Source organism: Lithobates pipiens, unplaced genomic scaffold (assembly GCF_037356315.1).
Source record: "Lithobates pipiens isolate NorthernLeopardFrog02 unplaced genomic scaffold, aLitPip1_a1.2 Scaffold_8, whole genome shotgun sequence".
In the NCBI taxonomy this organism is placed as follows: Eukaryota; Metazoa; Chordata; class Amphibia; order Anura; family Ranidae; genus Lithobates; species Lithobates pipiens.
Genome location: NW_027507903.1, coordinates 367,942,890 through 367,961,134, shown reverse-complemented (window position 1 = coordinate 367,961,134; position 18,245 = coordinate 367,942,890).

The following is an 18,245-nucleotide window of genomic DNA, read 5'->3' as shown; positions in this document are numbered from 1 at the left end:
GTTAGTGGATGTTGTGTGCCTCCAGCACCATATACACCTGTATCTACCCTTTATTGCTGTTCTATAATAGAGCCATCTGCAGGGCTTAGTGGGTGTTGTGTGCCTCCAGTACAGTATACCCCTTTATCTACCCTTTATTGCTGGTGTTCTATAATAAAGGCATCTGCAGGAGTTAGTGGGTTTTGTGTGCCTCCAGCACAATATACACCTGTATCTACCCTTTATTGCTGTTTTCTAATAGAGCCATCTGCAGGCTTAGTGGGTGTTGTGTGCCTCCAGTACAGTATACCCCTTTATCTACCCTTTATTGCTGGTGTTCTATAATAAAGGCATCTGCAGGAGTTAGTGGGTGTTGTGTGCCTCCAGCACAATATACACTACCCAATTGCTGTTTTACCCAACTCCCTTCAGGCCATTACCATATCTGGAAGGCCAGCAAGGAGAGGCAGACAGGCGCGAGCCGATAAAAGAGGGCAAGCAGGCTCTGTGTCTAGAGACAACAGTGCTGGTCGTGGACGCGGTGCATCGTCATCAGCACGTGGCCATGGGACACGCTTGTCCTTCTTTTCGGCAGCTGGACATGTTGAGCCGCAACATGCCCACGACTTGGTAGAGTGGATGACCAAGCCCTCTTCATCCTCCTCATCCTCTCTCACCCAGTCTCAGGGTACTAGCAAAGCAGCTGCTAACGCATCGTCTTCCCTCGTCTCAATGTCATCATCGGTGACTCCTTCCCTAGACCCACCACGTCCTCCTGAGGAGTCTCCTGAACTCTTTGAGCACAGTGTTGGGTACATGCTCCAGGAGGATGCCCAGTGTTTTGTAGGCTCTGATGATGACACTCAGCTAGAGGAAGGCAGTAGCGTGAATGCAGAGAGAGGGAATGCTCAAGACGGACAGCAATCTGGCAGTCATGTTCCACAAGCTGCAGCATACTGCCAGGTTTGCTACAGCGATGAAGAGGGAGGGGATGATGAGGGCACTGACTCCACGTGGGTGCCTGGGAGGAGGAGGAGGCACATGTCCAACGAGGCAGGAGGCCCTCCAGGGGCCAGCTTAGGGGCAGCACACGACTGAATCACACCGCAGAGCTCCGCCTGTGCAGGGCGCTGCCTCTGCGCGTTATTCTGAAAGTTCTTTGGTGTGGGCCTTTTTTGAGACGAGTGCATCAGATCGCACCGCTGCTAGTTGCAACATATGTCTCAAGCGTATCTCGCGTGGCCAAAACATCAGCCGCTTGGGTACCACATGCTTGACCAGGCATATGTTGACCTGCCATGCAGCTCGTTGGCAAGTGTACCTCAAAGACCCACACCAAAGAACAAAGCGGACCTCTCCTTGCTCCTCATCAGCTGGCATCTCCAACCCCACTAGACCTTCAGTCCTCTCTGAAACCTGCTCTGAGAGGAATGAAGGTGTAGAATTAGGTGTGTCACAGCCATGTGCTTCCGGGCACTCTGCTAGCAGTACACCCACGTCCGATTATAGCAGGCAAATGTCCCTGCCCCAGCTGCTGGACCGGCGAAAGAAGTTCACTCCCAGCCATCCACATGCCCAGCGGTTGAATGCTAGTTTGGCTAAATTGCTAGCACTTCAACTGCTGCCTTTTCAGTTGGTAGACTCGGCCCCCTTCCGTGAGTTTGTACAATGTGCGGTTCCTCAGTGGCAGGTCCCCAAACTCCACTTTTTCTCACGGAAGGCGATTCCGACTCTCTACCGGCATGTGGAAGGCAATGTCCTTGCCTCGCTGGACAGGACGGTCAGCGGTAAGGTGCATATTACCGCTGACTCATGGTCCAGCAGGCATGGACAGGGATGTTACCTGTCTTTCACGGCCCATTGAGTCACTCTTCTGGCAGCTGGGAAGGATGCAGGACAAGGTGCAGTAGTGTTGGAGGTTGTTCCGCCACCACGCCTCCAAAATGCTACTATTGGTTGTGACACACCTCTCTCCTCCACCCCCTCCTCTTCTTCCTCCATGGCCTCTTCCAGTGCTATGTCCTCAGAACCAGCGGTGCTCCGTAGGCGTTCCAGGGGCTAGGCAAGTACACAGGCAAAACTATGCCATGCTGTGCTTGCGCTGGTTTGTTTGGGGGACAGGAGCCACACTGGGGCGGATGTTTTGTCAGCTCTGCAGGGGCAGGCCGAGAGGTGGTTGACGCCACGCCAGCTTAAGCCAGGAATGGTGGTTTGCGACAATGGCACCAACCTCCTCTCCGCCCTCCGACAGGTACAACTGACCCATGTGCCATGTGTAGCTCACGTCCTTAATCTGGTGGTGCAGCGATTCTTGGGCAGGTAACCGGGCTTACAGGATGTCCTGAAGCAGGCCAGGAAAGTCTGTGTGCATTTCCGCCGATCATTTAATGCCTGTGCTCAGCTGGCTGAGCTCCAAAAGGAGTTGAACCTGCCCAAGAACCGCCTTATATGTGACATGCCCACCAGGTGGAACTCAACGTTGGCCATGCTGCAGCGGCTTCACACGCAGCAGAGGGCCATCAATGAGTGCCTGTGCGACTACGGCACCAGGACAGGGTCAGGGGAGCTTGGTTTTTTTCTCACCACGCCAGTGGGGCATGATCAGGGATGCATGCACTGTCCTGTCACTGTTTGAGGAGGCCACAAGGATGGTGAGCAGTGACAGTGCATGCATCAGTGACACTGTACCTCTTGTTCACCTCTTGTAGCATACGCTGCATGGAATAATGGACAGGGCACTTGAGGCAGAACAGAGGCAGGAAGAGGAGGACTTCCTTGCCTCTCAAGGCCCCCTTTATCCAGACAGTGTTCCTGCTGTGCCACCCATCACACAGGAAGAGGAGGAGGAGGAGGATTGTGTCAGCATGGAGGTGGAGGCTGGCACTCAGCATCAGCAACAGTCTTGTAGGGATGATTTACAGTCCCAAGAAACCCGTGGACTTGTACGTGGCTGGGAGGAGGTAGCTGCGGATCATGTCCTTAGTGACCCAGAGGACTCCGGACCGAATGCCTCAGCTAACTTACGCTGCATGGCCTCCCTGATCCTGCAAAGCCTGCGGAAGGATCCTTGTATTCTTCGGATCAAGGAGAGGGACCATTACTGGCTGGCCACTCTCCTTGATCCACGGTACAAGGGTAAAGTTGCCGACCTTATCTTGCCATCGCAGAGGGAGCAGAGGATGAGACGTCTCCGGGAGGCCTTGCAGAAAGGTCTGTGCAACGCGTTCCCAGAGACTGGGAGGTTACAAACTCCTGGTCCTGGACAATGTGTTGCTGAGGCATCGGTCAAAAGGAGCGGTGGAGAAGGTGGCCGTCTGACTGATGCTTTCAGACAATTTTTTAGTCCGCAGCCCCAAGGTATGATCGGTTCCAGCAACCATCGCCAGCGTCTGATTTACATGGTGCAGGAATACCTAGGGGCAAAGTCAGACTTGGACACCTTTCCCACCGAAAATCCTCTGGCTTACTGGCTCTTGAGGATGGATCACTGGCCAGAGCTTGCACAGTATGCAATTGAGCTACTGGCCTGTCCTGCATCCAGCGTTCTTTCGGAAGGCACCTTCAGTGCTGCTGGTGGCTTTGTTACCGATCACAGGGTGCGCCTGTCCACCGAATCAGTTGATCGACTGACCTTCATCAAGATGAATCAGTCTTGGATCACCCACAGCTACCAAGCACCTGAAGCTGATGTAACCGAATAATTTTTTTTGAAATATCATATCCCTTCAAGACTGCCTATGCTGATGCTGAGTGACTGTCCTGTTATGTTGATTGTCTATCCTCTTCCTCCTCCGCTGATATGTTGGAAGAATATTTCTGGTTCTGGGTGATGCCATCAGCCCAATTTTTCTGCCCCTGTTTAACAGGGGCATTTAATTACAATTTTTGATGCAATGCTTTGCAGCAGGGCTAATTCCTGCAATAAAACTAGAGTATATGGGAGAGGTTGCAGTGTGGTGGCACCAGTGCCTAAGGCCCAATTTTTCTGCCCCTGTTTAACAGGGGCGTTTAATTACAATTTTTGATGCAATGCTTTGCAGCAGGGCTAATTCCTGCAATAAAACTAAGTATATGGGAGAGGTTGCAGTGTCGTGGCACCAGCACCAGTGCCTAAGGCCCAATTTTTCTGCCCCTGTTTAACAGGGGCATTTAATTACAATTTTTGATATAATATTTCACAGGAGGGCCCGTTCCTGTGCCCACCCAGAGTAACTGTGAGGACTTATAGTGTTGTGGCACCACAACCACCAAAGGTCAATTTTTCGACCACTGTTCAACAATGGCATGTAATTACAATTCTTGATATAATCGTTCACAGCAGGGAGCTCCAGCGCCCACCAAGAGTCACTTTGAGGGCTTACAATGTTGTGGCAAAACCAACACCTTGTTCCGCCATTACTGCAGAGCATATAGGGCAGGCCCCTACTTTCAAACATCCAACTTACAAACGTCTCCTTCCGTTTGCAAGTAGGAGAACAGCAAGTGAGATGAAAAAAGATGTACGACAAAACAAATTATACAGGGGTGATAACCCTTCCCTATGTTTTCCAAAAAGCTTAAAAATCGTTTTTTTGACTGGAGCTACACTTTAACCACTTTCAGACCGGACCATTTTGCTGGTAAATGACCAGAGGTCTTTTTACACTTTGGCACTGCGCTGCTTTAACTGGTAATTGCGCGGTCATGCAATGTTGTACCCAAACAAAATTTGCGTCCTTTTCTTCCCACAAATAGAGCTTTCTTTTGATGGTATTTGATTGCCTCTGCGATTTTTATTTTTTGCGATATAAACGTAAAAAGACCGCAAATTTTGAAAAAAAATGATATTTTCTACTTTTTGTTATTAGAAAAATCCAATAAACTCAATTTTAGTCATACATTTAGGCCAAAATGTATTCAGCCACATGTCTTTGGTAAAAAAAAAGTCAATAATTGTATATTTATTGGTTTGCGCAAAAGTTGTCACATCTACAAACTAAGGTACGTTTTCTGGAATTTACGCAGCTTTTAGTTTACGACTGCCTATCTCATTTCTTGAGGTGCTAAAATGGCAGGGCAGTACAAAACCCCCCCAAATGACCCCATTTTGGAAAGTAGACCCCCTAAGGAAATTGATAAGAGGCATGTTGAGCCCATTGAATATTTTATTTTTTTGCCTCAAGCGATTGAATAATGACAAAAAAAAAATTTTTTTTTTTTTTTTACACAAAGTTGTCACTAAATGATATATTGCTCACACATGCTATGGGCGTATGTGAAATGACACCCCAAAATAAATTCTGCTGCTTCTCCTGAGTATGGGGATACCACATATGTGGGACTTTTTGGGAGCCTAGCCGCGTACGGGGCCCCGAAAACCAAGCACCGCCTTCAGGCTTTCTAAGGGCGTAAATTTTTGAGTTCACTTCTCACTACCTATTACAGTTTTGAAGGCCATAAAATGCCAAGATGGCACAAAACCCCCACAAATGACCCCATTTTAGAAAGTAGACACCCCAAGCTATTTGCTGAGAGGCATGTTGAGTTCATGGAATATTTTATATTTTGCCACAAGTTGCGGGAAAATTACAAACTTTTTTTTTTTTTTTTTTTTTTTAACAAAGTTGTCACTAAATGATATATTGCTCATGCATGCCATGGGCATATGTGAAATGACACCCCAAAATAAATTCTGCTGCTTCTCCTGAGTACGGGGATACCACATATGTGGGACTTTTTGGGAGCCTAGCCGCGTACGGGGCCCCGAAAACCAAGCACCGCCTTCAGGCTTTCTAAGGGCGTAATTTTTTGATTTCACTCCTCACTACCTATTACAGTTTTGAAGGCCATAAAATGCCAAGATGGCACAAAACCCCCACAAATGACCCCATTTTAGAAAGTAGACACCCCAAGCTATTTGCTGAGAGGCATGTTGAGTCCATGGAATATTTTATATTTTGCCACAAGTTGCGGGAAAATTACAAACTTTTTTTTTTTTTTTTTTTTTTTCACAAAGTTGTCACTAAATGATATATTGCTCACGCATGCCATGGGCATATGTGAAATGACACCCCAAAATAAATTCTGCTGCTTCTCCTGAGTATGGGGATACCACATATGTGGGACTTTTTGGGAGCCTAGCCGCGTACGGGGCCCCGAAAACCAAGCACCGCCTTCAGGCTTTCTAAGGGCGTTACAGTTTTGAAGGCCATAAAATGCCAAGATGGCACAAACCCCCCCCAAATGACCCCATTTTGGAAAGTAGACACCCCTAAATTTAGGGGTACACTAGTGAGACTAGGTAATAAATGGCGGGTGCCCTGAAACTATAAAAAAATAACTAACCAACCAGCGTCACCTGTAACAGTTATATGGTGATCACTGGTGAAAGGGTTAACTAGGGGGCAATCAGGGGGCTTTATGCGGTAGTATATGGGGGTCCCTGGCGCTATAAAAAGCTGCAGCGAACCTAAATACCTACCTGCCTAACTAGCGTCACCTGTGACACTAATACAGCGATCAGAAAAACGATCGCTTATTAGGCTGGGTTCACACTGGAGCGATGCGGGAACGCCACGAATGCGCGGCGGGTTCCCGCATCGCATGCCTCCCGGCGGCAGTTCACACTGCCCTATGCGAACTGCTGGGAGTGTCAGTGAAATGTTACTGACACCCCCAGATCAGTTCGCATATCGCAGTGCGATCTGCAAACTCGGATCGCATGGTGTGAACACCCATGCGATCCGATTCTGCTGCGGGCCAAAAAAAGGGTCCCGTGCGAATTTGCGGCGGGTGCGGCGAATGGCTGAACTCGAATCGCACAGAGATCAGATGTGATTTGCACTGCAGTGCGGTGCGAATCACATCCGTTCTCATAAACCGCTGCAATGTGAACCCAGCCTTAGTGACACTGGCGACGGGGGGTGATCACGGGGTTAAACCTTTATTGGGGGGGTTAGGGGGGTACCTTATAACTAAAGGGGGCTAACCCTAACTGCCCTAACAGTTATTAGTCACAAATGACACCCGCCGGGTGATCAGGGGGTTAAACCTTTATTAGGTAATAAATGGCGGGTGCCCTGAAACTATAAAAAAATAACTAACCAACCAGCGTCACCTGTAACAGTTATATGGTGATCACTGGTGAAAGGGTTAACTAGGGGGCAATCAGGGGGCTTTATGCGGTAGTATATGGGGGTCCCTGGCGCTATAAAAAGCTGCGGCGAACCTAAATACCTACCTGCCTAACTAGCGTCACCTGTGACACTAATACGGCGATCAGAAAAATGATCGCTTATTAGGCTGGGTTCACACTGGAGCGATGCGGAAACGCCGCGAATCCGCGGCGGGTTCCCGCATCGCATGCCTCCCGGCGGCAGTTCACACTGCCCTATGCGAACTGCTGGGAGTGTCAGTGAAATGTTACTGACACCCCCAGATCAGTTCGCATATCGCAGTGCGATCTGCAAACTCGGATCGCATGGTGTGAACACCCATGCGATCCGATTCTGCTGCGGGCCAAAAAAAGGGTCCCGTGCGAATTTGCGGCGGGTGCGGCGGGTGTGGCGGGTGCGGCGGGTGCGGCGAATGGCTGAACTCGAATCGCACAGAGATCGGATGTGATTTGCACTGCAGTGCGGTGCGAATCACATTCGTTCTCATAAACCGCTGCAATGTGAACCCAGCCTTAGTGACACTGGCGACGGGGGGTGATCACGGGGTTAAACCTTTATTGGGGGGGTTAGGGGGGTACATTAGAACTAAAGGGGGCTAACTCTAACTGCCCTAACAGTTATTACAGTCACAAATGACACCAATGCAAAAAAAAAAAGAAAAAAAATGACATTGGTGTCACTGTGACTGGGGGGCAGGGGTAATTGGGGGGGTGATCGGGGGGTAAAGGGGGGGTGTGAGTGTGCCTGGCATGTTCTACTGTGTGTGTGAGTGTTGGTGCAACTTACTGATCCGTTCTCCTCCGTGTCGGAACGAAAAATACCGACACGGAGGAGAGAATACATCACTTCCTCTCCTGTGTTTACATTACAGGAGAGGAAGTGATGTCACCGGGGATTTCTATTCGTCGGGAGCGATCGCGAGGGGGTGGCCATGAATGAATGGCCGTCCCCTCGTCCGGGATCGCTCCCGTACGAATTCCGACCGCCGCAGGCACCGGGCGGGGGCCCGATCGGGCCCCCGACCCGCGGGAGGCAAGGGACGTACATGTATGTCCTTATGCCTGCCCGTGCCATTGTACCGACGTACATCGGCGTGCGGCGGTCGGCAACTGGTTAAAAATGTACCAGTTGAAAATTACAAACAGATTCAACTTAACACAACAAACCTACACAGTCCCTGTGTTGTTTGCACCGCCTGTATACTGCTGTTCTGAGTATATAGGGCCTGGGGGCCACACGCATTTCCTTTTTTTAATATGGGTACGGGGTTCCCCTTAATATGCGTACAAGACCCAAAGGGGCTGGTAATGGGCAGGGAGGGCTACCCATGCCATTTTTCTCAATGATTTTCAACCATATTGCAGGAACCAGATATAACATTAAAACCGCAAGCAGTTTTAAATGATGTTATTTGCGTTTAATGTCATTTTGTGCAGGGACTGTTCTAAACACGGGAAACACGTGGCACTTCACAGGCATACTACAGACACCCCCCAGGCATGATATTTAAAGGAATATTTCACTTTTTTTTCACTTTAATCGTCATTAAAATCAGTGCTCCCGCCAAAATGGCCATTTTTAAAAACATTTTAGGCATTGACCCATGTCCCCTGGGGCAGGAGCCAGGTCCCAAACCCTTTTTAGGACAGTATCTTGCATATTAGCCGTTAAAATTAGCACTTTTAATTTCGAACGTTCGAGTCCCATAGACTTCAATGGGGTTCTAAAGTTCGTACGAATTTGGGGTCCGTTCGAAAGTTCTGGTGCGAACCGAACCGGGGGGTGTTCGGCTCATCCCTAGTTACCGGTAAGGGTAACTTTAATTTTACCTCACTGTCTTTCAGGACAGCCACAATGAGAGGATAGATGAACACTTACCATTTAGGGTGGATCTACGGCTTGCAAAACCTTTTGCCCAAAGGCTTGCTCATTTGTCGACACCAGGTCCACCCTTTAACCGGTTCCCGACCAGCGCACGCCGATGTACGTCGGTAGAATGGCACGGGCAGGCATATTGGCGTAAAGGTACGTTCAATCTTTAATGCCACCCTGCTGGTCGGGACCCCCGTGAGTCCGGTGGCGCGGACTCGATCGCCGCGGGCATACCCGCGATCATCTCACGGGGCGGCTGAACGAGGAAATGCCATTGTAAACAGCATTTCCCTGTTCTGCCTAGCAACTAGTGACGCTGATCTCTGCTCCATGTGATTGGAGCAGAGATCAGTGTTCACTAAATTAAAGCCCAGCTCCCCACAGTTAGTAACACACCCCTAGGAACACTTAACCCTACACTGCCACCCACTGGTTAACCCCTTCCCTGCCAGTGTCATTTACACAGGAATCACTGCATTTATATAGCAGTGATTGCTGTATAAATGACAATGGTCCCAAAAATGTCCGATGTGTTCGCCATAATGTCGCAGTCAAAATAAAAATTGCTGATCGCCGCCATTGCTAGTAAAAAAAAAAATTATTAATAAAAATGCCATAAAACGATCCCCTATTTTGTAAACGCTATTACATTTGCGCAAACCAATCAATAATCGCTTATTGCGATTTTTTTTTAACCAAAAATATGTAGAAGAATACGTATCGGCCTAAACTGAGGGAAAAAAACGTTTTTTTATATATTTTTGGGGGATATTTATTATAACAAAAAGTAAAACTTAATGCATTTTTGTCAAAATTGTCACTCTATTTTTGTTTATAACGCAAAAAAAGAAAAACCGCAGGGGTGATCAAATACCACCAAAAGAAAGCTCTATTTCTGGGGAAAAAAGGATTGTTTGGGAGCCACGTTGCATGACCATGGAATTGTCAGTGAAAGCGACGCAGTGCCGAATCACAAAAAGTGGTCTGGTCTTTGACCAGCAAAATGGTCCGGGGCTGAAGTGGTTAATGTTTTACAAAGGTGGCGAAACTGGGCCACATTGCTGTTTTGCAAATGTGCTCCAGCCCTTTCGCTTGAGAAGCCACCATAGCCCTAGTAGAGTGTGCTTTTATACCAACAGGAACTTTTTTTTCCTGCTAGCGTATAGGCCTGACCAACAATTACCCTGAGCCATCTGGCAATAGTGCGTTGAGACAATTTATACCCCTTTCTTGCCCCAGAAAACAAAAAAAAACAGGGAATCGGATTTCCTTACTGGTTTTGTCAGTTCCACATACTACACCCTTACATCTAAAATGTGAAATTTAAACTTCCTTTCTCCTGAGAGGTTAGGGCAAAAAGTGGGTAAAACTTCAAAGTCAATTTAGGTAAGAATGCCGAATCCATTTTGAAAACTACCCGGTCTGGAAATACAACACAAAAAGGGGGTCTTATTGACAAGGCCTCTATTAAGCTGACCCTCCTGGCAGTCGTCACTGCAACCAAAAATATTGTCTTAAAAGATCCTTTAGTGAGCAATTTTCTAAAGGTTCAAATGGTTGCTCCATTAGGGCCTGTAAGACCAAAGATAGGTCATACTTGGGGCAGGGTGAACCCTGAACTGTCCTCTGCCTCCCTAGTGCTCTGAAAAATCTGACCACCCAAGGCTTTTCAAAATATGCATTAAGTGCTGATACCTGGCTCTTAAGGGTAATCATAGCTAAACTTTTATCTGCCTCGCACTGCAAAATCTCCAAAACTGCTATGAGGCTCTGCACCTTGAAGGAGTTTCCTGTGCACCATTCATTAAAGCGTACCCAGACCTTTTTGAAGATCAGGCGTGTCTCCTTTCTGCTACTGAGGAGTGTGGATTTTAATAACCCTTCCTCAGTAGCCAGGTTCCATCGATGTACCTGGGGACAAAGGACCGGGCCCTGTGAAAGGAGATCCTCCTGGAGCGGTAGGAACCATGGGGGTTCTACTGCTAATTGTTTGAGGACCGAGAACCAGGACCTTTTGGGCCAATGTGGTGCCACCAAGATCAGAGAGGTGTTCTCCGTTTGAAATTTTCTCAGCACTGCCGGTAGCAAGACCGGTGCTGGGAAGGCATAGCTGTGTTCGCGCATCCACCCCTACTGCGTCTTCCCACCTGTTTAAGGAGAAGAAACAGGATTTTTTTGCATTTATTTCTTGATGCGAAGAGGTACACCTCTGGGAGTCCCCATCTTTTGGATATAAGATTGAAGACCTCTTGGTTGAGGACTCAATCGCCCTCTCTCAGCTGCTTTCTTCTGAGAAAGTCTGCCACCACATTCCTTTTCCCTTTTAGATAAACCGCATAAGGGGAGAGTGCGTTGGTCTCGGCCCAGCTCAGAACTCCTGTTGCCAGGGTCAACATGATTCTGCTCCTCGTGCCGATTTGCTTGTTTACGTATGCAACCACTGAGGAGTTGTCTGAACACACTTGAATGTGGTGGCCTTGTAGTTCCCTCCTTAAGGACCATGAGTCTTGTTAAACTCCCTTCTGCGAAAAAGTTTTATCCCTATTGTGGGGTCACCATTATGGTATTTGTATATTGAAATCATATCCCCTCTCAAGCGTCTCTTCTTCAGAGAATAAGTTCAGTGCTTGCAACCTTTCCTCATAACTAATATCCTCCAGAACCTTTATTAGCTTTGTTGCCCTTCTCTGTACTCGCTCCATTTACAGTACATCCTTCCCGAGGACTGGTGTCCAGAAGTGGACAGCATACTCGAAGTGCAGCCGGACCAGAGTCTTGTAGAGCGGGAGAATTATAATTTTATCTCTAGAATTAACCCCCTTTTTAATGCATGCCAATATTCTGTTTGCTTTGTTAGCAGCATTGCTGAGCCTATCATCTACTAGGACCCCCAGGTCCTTTTCCATCCTAAATTCCCCCAGAGGTTCTCCCCCTAGTGTATAGATTGCATTCATATTTTAGCCACGCAAATGTATTATTTTACATTTTTCTATGTTTAACCTCATTTGCCATGTAGTTGCCCACCCCATTAATTTGTTCAGATCTTTTTGCAAGGTTTCCACATCTTGCGGAGAAGTTTTTGCCCTGCTTAGCTTAGTATCGTCCGCAAATACAGAGAATGAACTGTTTACTCCATCCTCCAGGTTGTTTATGAACAAATTAAACAGGATTGGTCCCAGGACAGACTACCCACCCCTGTCCATTCCAAGTACTTCCCATTTATCACCACCCTCTGAACTCACCCTTGTAGCCAGTTTTCAATCCATGTATTCACCCTATGGTCCATGGCAACGGACCTTATTTTGTACAGTAAATGTTTATGGGGAACCGTGTCAAATGCTTTTGCAAAATCCAGATACACCACGCCTACGGGCCTTCCTTTATCTAGATGGCAACTCACCTCCTCATAGAAGGTTAATAGATTGGTTTGGAAAACAATTCTTCATGAATCCATGCTGATTACTGCTAATGATACCATTCTCATTACTAAAATCTTGTATATAGTCCCTTCTCATCCCTTCCAAGAGTTTACATATTATTGATGTTAGGCTAACTGGTCTGTAATTCCCAGGGATGTATTTTGGGCCCTTTTTAAATATTCGTTCTACATTGGCTTTTCTCCAATCAGCTGGTACCATTCCAGTCAGTAGACTGTCTGTAAAACTTAGGAACAATGGTCTGGAAATTACATGACTGAGTTTCCTTGGGCGCAAGCCATCTGGTCCTGGTGATTTATTAATTTTAAGTTTCCCAAGTCTAATTTTAATTCTGTCCTCTTAACCATGGAGGTGCTTCCTGTGATGTGTCATGAAGATAAACACTGCAGTTCTGGTTACTGAAGCCCCCCGATTCTCTGTGAAGACAGAGGATAAGAATAAATTCAATACCTTTGCCATCTCCTCATCCTTTGTCACCAGATGTCCTTCCTCCTTCTTTAGGTGGCCTATATGGTCTGTCCTCCTTTTTTACTGTTTATATACTTAAAGAATTTCTTGGGATTTTTTTTTGCTCTCCTCCGCTATGTGTCTTTTTCATGTTCTATCTTAGCCATCCTTATTGCAGCCTTACATTTCTTGTTGCAATCTTTATAAAGTCTGAATGGTGATGATCCCTCAACCCTGTATTTTTTGAAGGCCTTCTCCTTTGCTTTTATATGCATTTTTACGTTGGAGTTAAGCCTTCCACGACTTTTCTTTGTTCTTTTAAATTTATTACCCAATGGGATGCAATTAGCTAATGCCCTTATTTAACCACTTTATAACCGGCCTATAGCCGAATAACGGCTACAGGTCGGCTTGCTATCTCTGAGAGGCCGTTAATTAACGGCCTCCCGGAGAATTGTTCCCGCGCGCCCCCTGGGGCGCGCACACCGGAACATCTGTGCTCGCCAGGTTCATGGACCCGGCGCAACACGGATCACGGTAAAGGACCAATGGCAGCGGTCCTTTACCACGTGATCGCTCCGTCCAATGACGGAGCGATCACAAATGTAAACAATTCGGCTAGCCGGGTCATTGTAAGGTCATCGCTCTCCTCTCTTCACACTGATGCAGCGTGAGAGGAGAGGAGAGCAATCGAGTGATAAGCTGAGAAACTATGAGTGCCCAGCAGTGCCCAAATAGTGCCACAACAGTGCCATCTATCATCTGTGCCACACCAGAGCCACACCAGTGCCACTACAGTGCATACCAGTGCCACACCAGTGCCACCTGTGCCCATTAGTGCTCATCTGCACCACTGCAGTGCCACATCAGTGCCGCCTGTGCCCACCAGTTCCATCTGTGTGCCCACTAGTGCCATCTGTGTGCTAATCAGTGCCACCAGAGCCACACCAGTGCCACCAAAGCCACTATAGTGCCCATCAGTGGCACCTGTGCCACTGCAGTGCCCCATCAGTGCCGCCTGTGCCCACCTGTGCAACCACAGTGCTCTGCAGTGCAGCCTCACCAGCCACCAGTATGGCAAAAAAATATTTTACTAGCGAGGAGGCCTACCAGCTTACAAGTATGACCAGTGAGAGCAGCAGGGAGCTCTCTGAATTTCAGTCCGATATGGATTCGGCCTATGAACCCGTTACAAGCAGCGGGTCTGATACAGAAGAGGAATGTGCGCCCGTGAAAAGAAGGCTTTCTGGCGTGGAGCAGCAGCCTACTACCAGCAGCGCAGAGCCGTCCACCTCGAGAGCAGAGCCGTCCACCTCGAGAGCAGTGCCTTCCACCTCGAATAGGGGCCATGCCAGCCTTCCCTATGCCCTTCAAAACCCCCCTGTGGCTGCCCTCTAATTCCGGAGAAGCAAACATCCCCCCCTTCACTGCCCGGCCAGGTGTCCAGGTGAGCACCGATGATTTCTCCATGCTAGATTTTTTAAATTTGGTTTTCACTGAAGACTTACTATCGTCCATTGTGGCCCAGTGCAACCTGTACGCACAGCAGCGCATAGTAAGCAACCCTGGCTCTAGCCCGTCCCTTTCAGTGGGGAGAACTAACCATAGAGGAATTCTAAATTTTCTTAGGCCTAACTTTTTCTATGGGACTCACAAAAAAAACAATTGTACTCCTATTGGTCTACCAAACCTGTCCACCACATGCCACTCTTCTCATCCTTTATGCCAAGATCACGATACCTAATGATCATGCGGTTCCTCCACTACAATGACAACACCCAGTGCCTTCCCCCGAAATGACCCAGCTTTTGACAAACTATTTAAAATTCGGCCACTCCTAAATTATTTCTCTGAAAAATTTCCCCAATTATATACCCGCGAACAGAATATTTCCGTGAATGAGTCCCTTGTAAAATTCTCAGGCAGGCTTGGCATCAAACAGTTTATCCCCAGCAAAAGGGCCCGATATGGGGTTAAAATGTACAAACTTTGTGACCGAGCCACGGGGTACATCTACTCCTTCCTGGTGTACGAAGGGAAGAACTCCCAACTGCACCCCCCTGAATGCCCAGAGTACATTGGAGCCAGCGGAAGAGTGGTCTGGCAGCTTGTCTATCCACTCCTTGGAAAGGGATACCATCTTTATGTGGATAACTTTTATACTAGCTTGCCCCTCTTCCGCAATCTTCACTGGAGAGACACCCCAGCATGTGGTACAGTAAGAGCCAATAGAAAGGGCTTCCCGCAAAAACTCATCAATGAAAGGCTACAACGAGGGGAAACAGCATCTTTGCGGAACCAGGAGCTATTGGCTGTCAAGTGGAGGGACAAACGAAATGTCCACATGCTGACGACAATCCATAATGACACCTATATAGAAATCTCCAGAAGAAACGGCCCAATCCAGAAACCAGCCTGCATCTACGATTACAATTTGTTTATGGGGGGAGTGGACTTTAGCGATCAGATGATTGAACCCTACCTTCCCACAAGAAAATCCCGCCACTGGTATAAAAAAGTGTCCATTTCTTTTTTCAGTTTGGCCATGTATAACACTTATGTTATTTACCAAAAATCTACAGAGAACCCTGTATCCTATCTGTACCACCAAGAAGAAGTTATTCCCTCCCTTTTGTACCCTGAAAGTCCACCAGAAACTATTCGCTCTGATTGCGTGAGCAGACTCCACGAGCGCTACTTTCCTGGCAAAATCCCCCCCCCCCCCCCGAAACAGGCTACAGACGTCAGAAGAAATGCCGGGTGTGCTCCAGAGGAGGAATTAGAAGAGACACCACATTTTATTGTCCTTCCCAACCAGGCCTCTGTATAGGTGAATGTTTCCACCGTTACCATACTTCTTTACATTATTAGGGAAGTATGGTAAACCTAATTTCCTGTCATTTTCCTCCACACCCCTTATGCCACTGCACTGAACTGTACATACCTCTGCCTTCTTCGGAACCGACCCTGACCTGTTATACGACCAAGCTTCTGCCTAACGCTAAACATACCTCTGGCTTCTCCGGAACCGACCCTGGCCTGTTATACAACCAAGCTTCTGCCTAATGCTAAACATACTTCTGCCTTCTCCCAAACTGACCCTGGCCTGTTATACGACCACGCTTCTGTCTAATGCTAAACTGTACCTACCTCTGCCTGCCCTGGAACTGACCATGGACTGTTTGACCATGTTTTTTGCCTGCCTCTTGGATTGATCTTTTACCCTGCTAGGCTAGTGGGAACAAAGGGGTCTCACATATGTGAGGGGCTCTATAATTGTTTTCTGGATGAAGAAAACAATTTTTTTAGTTTTCTCATTCCCGGATTAGGGTCTGGAGACTCGGAGGCTTCAAAGAGATTTGGGCGGGAGAAGCCTCTACCCCTGTCCCCATTATTTCATAGCCTGCTACTTGGACCATGTCCCTGCTTACTACCAGGATGGACAATATTCCTGCCTGCTGCCTGGACAATTCCATTCACTGTGGCTGACCACATCCCTGCCTGCTGCCTGGATCAGGGCTCTCCTCCTGTAGACAATTGGACTACTAAAACCAACTCAGCAGAATGTATTTTAGGGTGTAATTCTTGGTATGTACGTGCTATGTTAGAAATATGAAGGGCCTTCAAAAATGTGATAGATTGTAAGGAAATGCACAATTTATGTTCCTAGAACACCTGATGGTGCTTCTTGGATGTTGGGGCTCTATGTGGCCAGGCTGTGTAAAGGCTCACGCATGTGGTATCGCCATACTCAGGAGGAGTAGCAGAATATATTTAGGGGTGTCATTTTTACTATATACATGCTATGTGTTAGAAATATCTTATAAATGGACAACTTTTTGTAAAAAAAAATGCATTTTCATTTTTTCCCACAATTTCCAAAAACTTTGGGAAAAAATGAACCGTTTTAAAGACTCATTATGCCTCATAGATTATATGTTGGGGTGTTTGCTTTCCAAAATGGGGTCACTTTGTGGGTGTTTCCATTGTCTTGGTGCTCCAGGGCTCCAGGGCCTTCAAAAGTGTAATAGGTGGTTGAGATATTAGATGTGTAATTTATGCTCCTAGAACGCCTGAAGTTGCTACTTCAATGTTGGACCTGTGTATGTGGCCAGACTGTGTAAAAGTCTCACACATGTCGTATCGCCATACTCAGGAGGAGCAGCAGAATATATTTTGGGGTTTCATTTGTGGAATGTATATGCTGTGTGAGAGAAATAACCTGGTATAATGACAATTTGGTGTGAAAAAAAAATTAAAATGAAAAAAATCTTAATTTTGCAAAGAATTGTAGGAAAAAAATGACAACTTCAAAAAACTAACTGTGCCTTGTACTAAATACCTTGGAATGTCTACTTTCCAAAAAGGAGTCATTTGGGGGGTTTTTATACTTTACTGGGTCTCAAGAAATGAGCTGTCAGTACATCAGGTGTGATCAAATTGATACATTTTCAGTGATTGGCACCCTAGCTTGTAGACCCTATAACTTTCACCCAGAATAAATAATATCCACTAATTTGCATTATTTTTACTAAAGATATTCAGCAGTATACATTTTTGGCCAAATTTATGAAAAAAAAATTACTTATTTGCAATTTTTTTTAATAGAAATGAAGAAAAATGCATTTTTTTTACAAAATTTTCGGTAATTTTTCATTTATAGCACAAAAAATAAAAAACCCAGAGGTGATCAAATACCACCAAAAGAAAGCTCTATTTGTGTGAAAAAAAGGACGAAAATTTCATATGGGTACAGTGTTGCATGACTGAGTAATTGCCATTCAAACTGTGAGAGCACTGAAAGCTGAAAATTGGTCTGGTTATTAAGAGCCGGTTCACACAGGGGAGACTCAGATCCGACTTCAGGTCGCCCCTAGTCGCCTCAGGTCGGACAACATGTAAAAATCAATGTAAGGAAATAAGAGCCGTCTTAATGCACACTACTGAAGTCGCTCCGACTTCAGAAAAGGTTCCTGTACTACTTCAATCCGACTTGTAGGCGACTGGTACCCATTGATTTCAATGGAGGTCGCCTACAAGTCGGATCTCCGTCTATACAGAGGCGACTCTCACAGAATTATCAGCTCTCAAGAAGGAACTCCACGCCAAATTTATGAAAAAAAATTGGCGTGGGTTCCCCCTCCGAGAGCATACCAAGCCCTTAGGTCTGGTATGGATTCTAAGGGGAACCCCCTACGCCGAAAAAACGGCGTGGGGGTCCCCCCAGATCCATACCAGACCCTTATCCGAGCACGCTACCCGGCCGGCCAGGAAAGGGGGAGGGGGCGAGTGAGCTGTACAGGCCGCGTGCCCTCAACATGGGGGGGTGCCTTGGGGGAAGGGGGGGCCGCCACCC